Genomic DNA, 10,078 nt, shown 5'->3' on the forward strand with positions numbered 1-10,078 from the left:
ATATACTTATTCTCACATGATTCATGCCACCTGCCATGCAGGTGAAAAGGTGGGACATGTTAACAGCATTGTTTATCTATCTGCCTTTGCTACTATGGGAGTCCCTTGTATAATAAAAACAACAATGGACCCTCATGTCAGCAAAGGTTTATTTTTTTCAACTGTGGCATATTAGACATCTAACAGGTATTCCCTGTAACCCTCATTGCCAAGCCATAGTGGAGCATGCACACCTTTCTTTAAAGACATGATTACAGAAACAAAAAGGGGGCATACAGTTACCTCCACAAGAACAACTAGACCTTGCCATGTTTACTTTACATTTTTTTAATCTGGTAGCAGAAAATAAGTGTACCTCATCAGAGCTTCATTGGCAAAAAGGCAAATTGATAAACATATCTAGAGCACAAGTCCTATATTAAGATGTCCAAACAGGAAAATGAGATGGCCTGGTATAGTTAATAACGTGGGGACAAGGGCATGCTTGTGTATTAATGGGTCGTGAAGTGCCATTGTGGATGCCATTCCAGAACGTGCAGCCATGGAGAGAAGAGATCTCCAAACTTGTGGTGGACTCTGCTGCTGCCAGGCCCACTTTGGATTCTACACTAGATTGATTATATTAATTTGTTTGTGTATTCTATTTCTGTTCCTAATTTGCTCCAGGGGAAACCAAACCAGACCATGCCTAGACACTATCCAACCTCAAGTTATGCTGTTTCAGCTTTTACAATTACAGAAACAAAAAGCGAGAACTGTTGGGGATCAGTGGATATGAAATAATATTTTATGATGGTGGAGACCAGACTACATGACTGGGGTCCTGAGGTCTCAATGCTAGTGTGGCTTGCTTTAGGAATGGAGAAGTATATGGAAGACCCATGCTTCCTGGCTGCGCAGAGAAGCCTGGTAACTACAATATTCTTAAGGCCAGATAACGTCTGTTGAGAACAATCTACAGAACGCAGGTGTATTGATATGGAGAAGGACTTGTTTTCCATTAATTTGTTCCTTACTTATTACAGTTGCTGTTCCATGAAAAGTACACTGCCCTTTCCTCTGTGCTTCTTGCTGGCTAATAAAAGTGGATCAGCCATGGAGATTGTTGTGTGTGCGTGTTCACTAGAGGCAGGTCTCTCCTGGTTGGTCCTTTTATATTTTGAATATTGTCTTTGTCTTTCTTTATTCCCCGCTGATTCCCCCTCAGGTATCCAGGCGTCTGATCAGCCTCCATCCCTCTTTTCTCACTTTGGTGGGTCTTCCCCTCTAAGTCTCACATCCCTTGTTCAGGCACCATTTTAGTTGGTTTTGGTCAGAAGACAGTATGGAATATATGAAATGAACTAACTAGTTCATATAGTCTTTTTTTTTTTTTTGAGACAGTTTTGCTCTATAGTTCAGGCTGACTTGAACTCACTATATATGTACTCCCAGCTGGCTTTGACTTCACAGCAATCCTCTTGCCTCAGGCTCATGAGTGCTGGAATTGCAGGTGCATGCCACCATGCCTGGAAGATTCATATACTTTTATCTCTTGCTTTGATTCAACAAAATTTCTTACATGTGGCTTGTATCCGGAAATCATGACCCACTTGGCTATAGAAGAAGTATGGCCTGAAGCTGTGAAAGATTTCCCTATGAAAACAAAATTGGCATCTTTTGCAGAGCTGAAACAACTGAACTCACCAGCCTAGAGACACTTTGAGGGATGGTTCAATGTGCTTTCAGGAAAATTCCATTTGTCTTATAGTCTTCAGATACAACAAAAGGCTAAGAATGTGATTTTTGGACACTACAGACTTCTAAATTTCCACACTGAGCACAAAATACTACCTTTGGTGCTTCCCCGCAACATCTACTAATATGACAGTAAAACTTTTTTAAAGACCTAAAGGACAAAGAGAAGATGATGTTGAGTTGGTAGCAATATGACCTTGTTAGCTAGGGAATGGAGGGATAAATGGGGAATAAATAATTTAGGAAACTTGAGAAAGTAGATCTCAAACCAGCAGAGGAAAATTGGAAAATCTTTTAAATGTGCCCCTGTAGAGTCCTCAAAACACTAGGGAAGTGGCAGTGCTCAGTACTTTTTGAGTGGACGTGCAGGTGGAACTGAAAACAAAGAGATTGGATGAAATGTACGTTTAAGAAATACTGAAATCCTCAGATTCTGTTCCTTGCTTTTGCTTGGGAACAGCCTTTCACTACCCTGGAAGAAGATTTATGTTTATTTTCTGGAGAAGATAAAACAGAGGGTCTTTGGATGGAGGTCACCAAGTACTGTTGAGGATAAAATACTTTATCATTATGAAAACAGAATGATCAGACTTTACATTCTGAGTGTTGTGACCTCCAACCTTTTATTCAGGTCTCATTGTAAATAATCACATTTATATCCTCCAGGCTAGTGTACTCAAAGTGTGGTCTCAGGACTGGCAGCATCAACGTCATGTAAAAATTTGTTAGAATGCACATTTTACAGCCCTTCTGCAAACCTCCTGAATCCAAAACTTTATGTGGGGAGCCCAGCGATGTTTTAACAAGCTCTACAGTTGATTGTGAAGGTCACTCAAGTTTGAAAACCACTATTACAAGCAAAAGATTAAAATACAGTATCTGGTAAATCTCACAAAAGAAAAGAGTTGATAGGGGAGTTCAATTAAACAGCTAGCTGCATGAACCCTGAATGATGACCAGAGCTGACAATCTTCCCGTGTACCCAGAAGTTTCACTTGTAATTCTATGGCTTCTCTGAAGCACTCAGCATTCACAAGATATGTATTAATCCTCTCCAACATGAATAGTTTTCCAAAAAATATGGAAAAAAAACTTTGGAAAAGAGAAGTTGATTAAAAATTTTAAAATATCAGGGATGTCTTCAGAGAGACACCATTAAATCCTTTTTGTGTCTTCGTCAACCTCAGACAGCATTAATCAATCCTTTAATTCACTTTTAACTTTTATATATAAATTGTGACACATCATTTGTATTTGATCATAGTCCATCTTCTTGCCTTGTGTTTTTTTTCCAGACTCCCTGACGGCAAGGTCTATTTTGTTCTTTGGAGGCTGGTTTTCTTTTAGCCAACAAATATTTATTGAGTGTCTACTGTGTGCCAGACATAATGCTGATGCTGGAAAGATAATGTTCTAGAAACACATTGTCCTTGCACTAACAAAACTTAGGTTAAGTGGAGAAAAATAAATTAATAAAGAAGCAATTACCTACCCCTGTGTCTTCAAGAGTTTATCCTCTCTCTGTCTTAGTAGATTTAGCGTTTCTGTTCTGTATTAGATCTTTGGTCCACTTAGATTTTAGTTTAGTGCATAGGTCTAGTTGCATTTTAGTCACTGGCATGTGGAAAGCCAGTTTTTCCCGCACTATTTATTAAAGAGATTATCTTTCTTCCAGTGAAGGTGTTAGACACCTTTGTTGAAGGTAAAGGTTGAGTGTTTCTGCATCTTCTAATCTGTTCTGTTGATCCTCAGGTCTGTTATTTGGCCAGCACCATGCATTTTTAGGATTATTTAAGGTCAGGGATTGTAATTCCTCCTGCCTTGCCTTTGTTGCTCACAATTATTTTTGCTATTCTAGGTCTTTTCTGATTCCAGATGGAATTTTAGGATGGTTTTCTCTAATTCTTTGAGATATATTATTGGCATTTTGCTTGGGATTGTAGTGAGTCTGTGTAAAAACTTGGGAATAAGGTCATTTTCACTATGTTGGTTCTTTCTATCCAAGAACAATAACAAAACCCAAATTGCATAGGAAATATTACAAAGAAAGAACAATTGGGATTTCATCTTATAAAAAGCTTTTGCACAGCAAAAGAAATTATCAACAGAGTAAAGAGGCAATCCACAAAGTGGGAAAAAGTTTTGCCAGCTGTTCCTCAAAGGACTAATATCTAGAATATATAAAGAACTCAAAAAAATCAGACCTTCCTAATTTAAAGGCCCAACCCAAAAATGAGCATCTGAAATGAATAGTCACTTCTCAAATGAAGAAGTAGAAAGGGCAAATAAATATATAAAAAAAAGTTCAACATCACTGGTCATTTGAGTGAAGCAAATTAAAACAACACTGAGATTCTATCTCACTCCAGAAAAAGTACTTATAATCAGGAAAGGGGCTGTAGGGAAAAAGCAATCCTTCTCCATTGTTGCTCAGCATGTAGACTGGTGTGACCATTCTGAAAGTCAATGGTGAGAGTCCTCAAAAAAGTAAAACTAGAGGTTCCATTGGACCCAGATACCACCTCTTGGTATCTTCCTGAAAGAATTAAAAGCATCATGCCGTAGTGATATATGCACACCCATGTTTACAGCAGCAGCATGTATAATAGCTAAATCTTGGAAAGAGCCCAAGTGCCCATCAAGCAATGAATCAATAAAGAAGATGTGGGGTTTTTTTATGCAATGGAGTACTAGTCAGCCATAAAGAAGGATAAGCTGGAGACATTTCTATGTAAATGAATGCACCTTGAGACCATACTCAAGTGAAATAAATTGGACACAGATGTATAAATATAACATCATTTCTCTGGAGTGAGAAAGTGGAAGGGTAAATAATGACCAAAATGTAAAATAGATGGTGTAACATAGGAAGAAAATGTTCAAATGGGAAGGGGAACTAGGGAGGGGGGAGAAGGAAAGAAAGGAAGAAAAAGGAAAAAAATTAGAAAAGAAAGAAATATGGAAACAAAGCTTTTGTAAATAAGGAGGGGAAGTAGGGAGGAAAGGAGGGTAGGGGAATGGCAAAGAAAATGATTACAACATGTCATGTACATACAAGTTCCCTATGATGAATGTAATCACTATGTATATATAAAATGTGTCAATAAACTTAATTAATAATAAATAACTAAAAGAAAGTGAATTACGAAGTTAATTTTATAGTGCATTTTTAAAAGGAGTACTGTGAGAACAGACAGGGACAAGGGAATGACACTGCTGAGAGTGATAAACTGACACCAATAGGGTGAATGAATAGGGTGAACATGAAGAAGGGTGAAGAGCTGGGTGATGGCTTTTTGAAGAAGAATAAATAGCCTATGTGAAACCTTTGAGGCAAGAGATACACCAAGAGTGCTCCATGATCTGAATGTAATATAGAAAAGAAACCGTAAGCCTAGGCCAGATCTTGGAATGCATTATAAACCACTTAGACTGTTTGGATTTCACCTTATGGATAATGAACAAAGGGTTTTAGTCACATTTACATTTAATTCATTTTGACTATCACTGGGAAAGAAATTGAAGAGAAGTAAGCTAAAAGCAGGGAGACCAGAGGCCATTGTAGCAATGTGAGGTGAAATTCATACTGACTTAAACAAAAGTCATATAGTAAATATTGGGAGAATGAGAAAAATATTTAAACCATAGAATTAAGACTCCATAGTGGAATGAAAATACAATGCAAAAGAGAAACGAAGGGGTCAGAGGAATCAAACATGACTTTGGTGTTTCAAGTGTGAATACGAGGCTGCAGAGGAGTAGTGTTTGCTGAGGTAGGTGTTGTGGAGCAGTGGCAAATTGCAGAGACGGGAAGGAGAAAAACAAGTTCTGGTTTCATATGCTGCATCTGAAGTATCTGCAAGATATCCCAGGGGAACCATCCACAGGCAGTTGGAAAGGTGATCTGTCTCTTGAGCGGGGGATTTGGTTTGGAAACAAAGATTTGTTGTCAACTGTGGATGGTAATTAAAGACTTGGAGATGAGACGGCCTGAGGAGAATGAGTAGCCTTGGAAGAATGTGTGTAACAGGCTCTGGAGGAATCACCAAACCTTCAGGGCCATCAGAGGAGGAAGAGATAGCAACGAAGTGTGATGCTTGTCTTAAAAGATAGGAGAAAAAATGAGTTAGTGTGACACTGAGGAAGACTAGCAATAGAGCTTTCAATGAGGAAGGAATAGACAACTGTTTCAAGTGCTAAAAAAAAGGACAGAACTATACAACATGTTCATTCTGCTGAGTATATTACCTAACTTCATTTGTATTTATTCATCAAAAAATTTTGATTAAATAATAATTGGCCCAGGCTCATTACGTACTAGATACTAAGGATATAAAAAGCTATTAGTAAGTGTGATAGTCGACTGCGCCCAACTAAAGGCCCAACTAAGTTGAATCACCATAGTTCTGGGTGTGGCTGAAGACAGAAGACCTATCCTGGGTGTGAGCAGCACCAACACACAGGGTTGTCGCCGGAACGGTACAGAGGGGAAATGCAGATGGAAGGCTCACTTCTGTTTCTTTGGATGAACTCCAGTCTTCACCTTCACCTTGGTCATCATCTTCTGGCTTCCAGCACAGACTCTTCTGCCTTCTGGTGAAGACCCTTTGGCCTCCTAGTATGGACTCACAGGAGACAGTACAGTGAGCTCCAGGGCTTTGACTGGAGGCTTTGGATCTCCAGGGCACAGATGGTCCTTTTGAGCTCTTATGTCTGACTCTTCAGGCAGTTATTGTAAGCCAGTCTTGTAAAATCTTATATATTGTAGATCTCGCATTAAATCTGTTTCTCTAGCAAGCACTGACTCGTACAAAGTGTTTAATAGTTTTTTGTAGAATAAACCATTTTTGTTAAAACTTTAGCAAAGAATACTTGAAAAGAGAATAAGACATCTAAGGTTACACTTAACTAGAATGTTAATATTCAGCTTTCTTCTTTTCCCAGTGGTTGAACAATCTCAGTGAAAGACAACTGATTTGCACTTAATTAATTCAAGCCAAAGGAAGATGTCATTGGGATGTGAGAGACTTATTACTAGGGCACATCTGAGTAATTAAGATTTGTTGCTTGAAAAGTCTCATTTTCAAAAAATCTCTGGATTCCTCAGTGAAGCTCTGTTTTTTCATAGATTCACATGAAGTCCATAAAACTTCTTAAAATGTACCCATCTTATCAAATAACATTTGCAGAAATTGTTCAATTTTTGAACTAAACCTGTTGGATCAAACCAAACAAGATAAATCCATCAAAATCTTTCACTTTTGGCAGAAGGTATACGTGGGGAATACAGTGCATTGCCTCAGCATTCTTCATGGCTTGGCCATTGTCCTTTGGTTTTCATCAAGGAGCACAAGACAGTAGCTGCAGCGATCACTGATAGCTGTTACATTTTTGCTCTTTGGAGGATATTTTGCTCTCAAGAATGAGTAGTTAAATTATTTTCTGCTACTTATCATAAAAAATAGCACCATATTTTAGTATGAATTATTTCAATTAAAACAGCTCCATTAGAGGATTTAAATTTAACTGTTTTATTAATAGAATATGAAAATTAGAAATAGCTCTCCAAGAGAGAGGAGTGGAATAGGGCAGGAGTTTCACCTAAGTTTCACCTGAGGCAGTTTCCTAAATGACTTCAAGGGTTGAGGCAGATGAGTGTGCTGATAGTATCAGTCATCCCCTCTGCTCACAGATAGGATTAATAGAAATGAAACTGGTTGTGGTGGCACACATCTATAATCCCAGCTACTTAAGAGGAAGAAGTAAGAAAATTAAGGATACTATGACACAAAGGTGGTGCTATTATGGGTGACCTAGGAGATGTAGCAAGACTGCAACTGAAGAAAAAAAGGATTCATAGCAAAAGCCCCATGCATTCAATGAATGTCTGTGCCACTTTATAAATATTTATCTGATTCTAATGCTTACAGTGAAAGATATCCAACACCACACAAACACACAAATGCGAAAAACAGGGAAAATATATTTGCAGCAAGTGATGGGGTGAAAAGGGTTAATAGTAATAACAAAGAACTTTAAAAATTCATAAAAGGAAACCAGTAGAAAAATGGTCAAGAGATATTAATAATTAAGAAAAAAAGATACAAAACCTAATATGTATATGAAAAGATGCTCAAATTCATTTATAATTTAAAAATGCAAATAAAACCAAGATACAATGTATCCACCAATGTGGCAAAAATTAAACATGATTATGCAAGAATTTTTGAAGTTAGAAAGTGAAAGCATGCTCTTCTGTTACAATATTTATAGAAAATCTATCTGTTTTATGTTCATAATTTATAACCTAGCACATATTACTTGGTAACTTGCATGGGTAGTGTGAATGTTTGTGAACAAAAATGTAATATTACTTGTAGTTCTACAAACTTGAAAATGGCCTAAATATGAATATTGTGTAACTATTAAAAATTAAAGGATATTATGCATTTATGAATGTTTATGTTTAAATCAGTAATGTATATCTTGCACATATATATGTATAGATATTATATATGGATTCATAGAGATATATTTTATTGGTTTCCTATTGCTGCTATGACAACAAATTTAATGGCCTAAATCTATATACATATATTACAGGTCAGAAACAACAAATGGGTCTCATTTGGTTAAAATGAGGATGTCAGTAGGGCTGTGTTCCTTTTGGAGGTTTTAGGGGGAAATTATTATATTGCCTTTTCCAGCTTCTGGAGGCTGGTTGCATTTCTAAGCTTGTGGCCCCCTTTCTTCATCTCCAATGCCAGCAGGATATTGCTATCTCTGTCTATTCCTACCCTTTACTCAATTTAACAAGTTGATCTGTAAAAAGAACTCTTTCTACCACATATATTTCAAAGGAACCCCACTTTAAAATACACCATACACTGTTGATATGATATCAGCTCCAGACAAAATGTTTTCCACAAAGAACTCAATGATAACCAGAACCACTAAGAGTACCTCTCAAGAAGACTGGATATTCATAAACAGTACAATAAAACTATACTTCAGTCTTTCATTATGTATTTAAAAATTCAAATGAATCAAGACCTAACTGTAAGACCTGAGACTATGAAACTACTAGAATAAAACATAGGGAGCACAATTTAAGATATCAATAAAGACATTGGTTTTTTTTTAAAGAAGACTCCAAAATCACAGACAAGAAAAAAGAGATAAATTGTATTATATTAAATTTAAGAAGTAAAGAGACAACCAGCAGAACAGGAGAAAATATTGACAAAATATTCATCTAAAAAGGGATTTTTTTTGTTGTTTTGTTTTGTTTTGTTTTCTTTTTTTTTTGTTTTGTTTTGTTTTTCTCCGGTACCGGGAACTGAACTCACGACTTTGCGCTTGCCAGGCAGGTGCTTTGCCGCTGAGCTAAATCCCCAGCCCCTAAAAAGGGATTTTTATAGTTCCAAAATATATAAGGAATTTTAAAAAAAGTAATCCCCCAAACAATCCAATTTTAAAATAGGTTAATGATCTGAATATACGTATCTTTTATTTTAAAGAGAAAAAATAATAATAAAATTACAAATAGACAAAAACAAAACACAAAAACAATACAAATAATACAAGATTTTAAAACAAGATGATAGGAATTAACAATGGTTGTTACATTTCATATTGTTATCTTCAATGAAGTTGCTCAGATTACCAAATGTAAGAATGCAAGATTGATCAAACAAAGATAATAAAAAGTAATAAAAAATTAGAAACAATACAGAGCTTCATTAAACAAGACAGTAGGAATTCAACAATGTGAATATATATTTCTGAAAAGAAGATATACAAATTGTATGTAGTATTCATATATTTACTTATCACAATTATTATGTGTCAATGATATTGATGTTTTAAAAAGTACTTTTTAGCCTCAGCTGAATGCTGAAATTATTTAGAGAAGTTTAAAGTTTTAGCATGTATCTTTGTTTGCTTTTTTGTTTTTGATTTCCTCTAGTATTTCTTTTTAAAATATTTTAAATATGAGCACATTTAATATCCAGTAAAGTGTACAACTCTTAGGTATTCATTTCAGTAATTTATAGAGATAAACTATAGATAGTATGAAATTTAGCATTCTGAACTATTTTTAAGTACAGTACGTAACTCAGTAACATTAAGTACATTACACTGAAGTGCAACCAACACTGTCCATCTCCAGAATTTCATCGTCTCCAATTGAAACTATATCCATTACATACTAACTCCCCATTCCTCCCTTCTAGCTATTGGCAGCTCCCATTCTACTTCCTGTCCATGAATTTATCTATTCTAGATGTCTCACGTAAGTGGAATCTCCCAGAACTGAGACAGGAGGATTGTTGCAAGT

At 36.2% G+C, this 10,078-nt stretch overlaps 1 protein-coding gene across 1 annotated transcript in view; it reads left to right on the forward strand.

Moving 5' to 3' along the window:
- Positions 1–1,047, forward strand: part of Ccdc172 (coiled-coil domain containing 172) — a 94,458-nt gene extending 93,411 nt beyond the window's left edge. Inside the window, exon 11 of the transcript XR_001234579.1 lies at positions 667–1,047. The gene's annotated coding sequence lies outside the window, so the exon portion shown is untranslated. The remainder of the gene's footprint in view (positions 1–666) is intronic.
- The last annotated feature ends 9,031 nt before the right edge of the window (positions 1,048–10,078 follow it).

The sequence above is a fragment of the Chinchilla lanigera genome, unplaced genomic scaffold, assembly GCF_000276665.1.
Source record: "Chinchilla lanigera isolate Chin_1 unplaced genomic scaffold, ChiLan1.0 scaffold00030, whole genome shotgun sequence".
NCBI classification, from domain to species: Eukaryota; Metazoa; Chordata; class Mammalia; order Rodentia; family Chinchillidae; genus Chinchilla; species Chinchilla lanigera.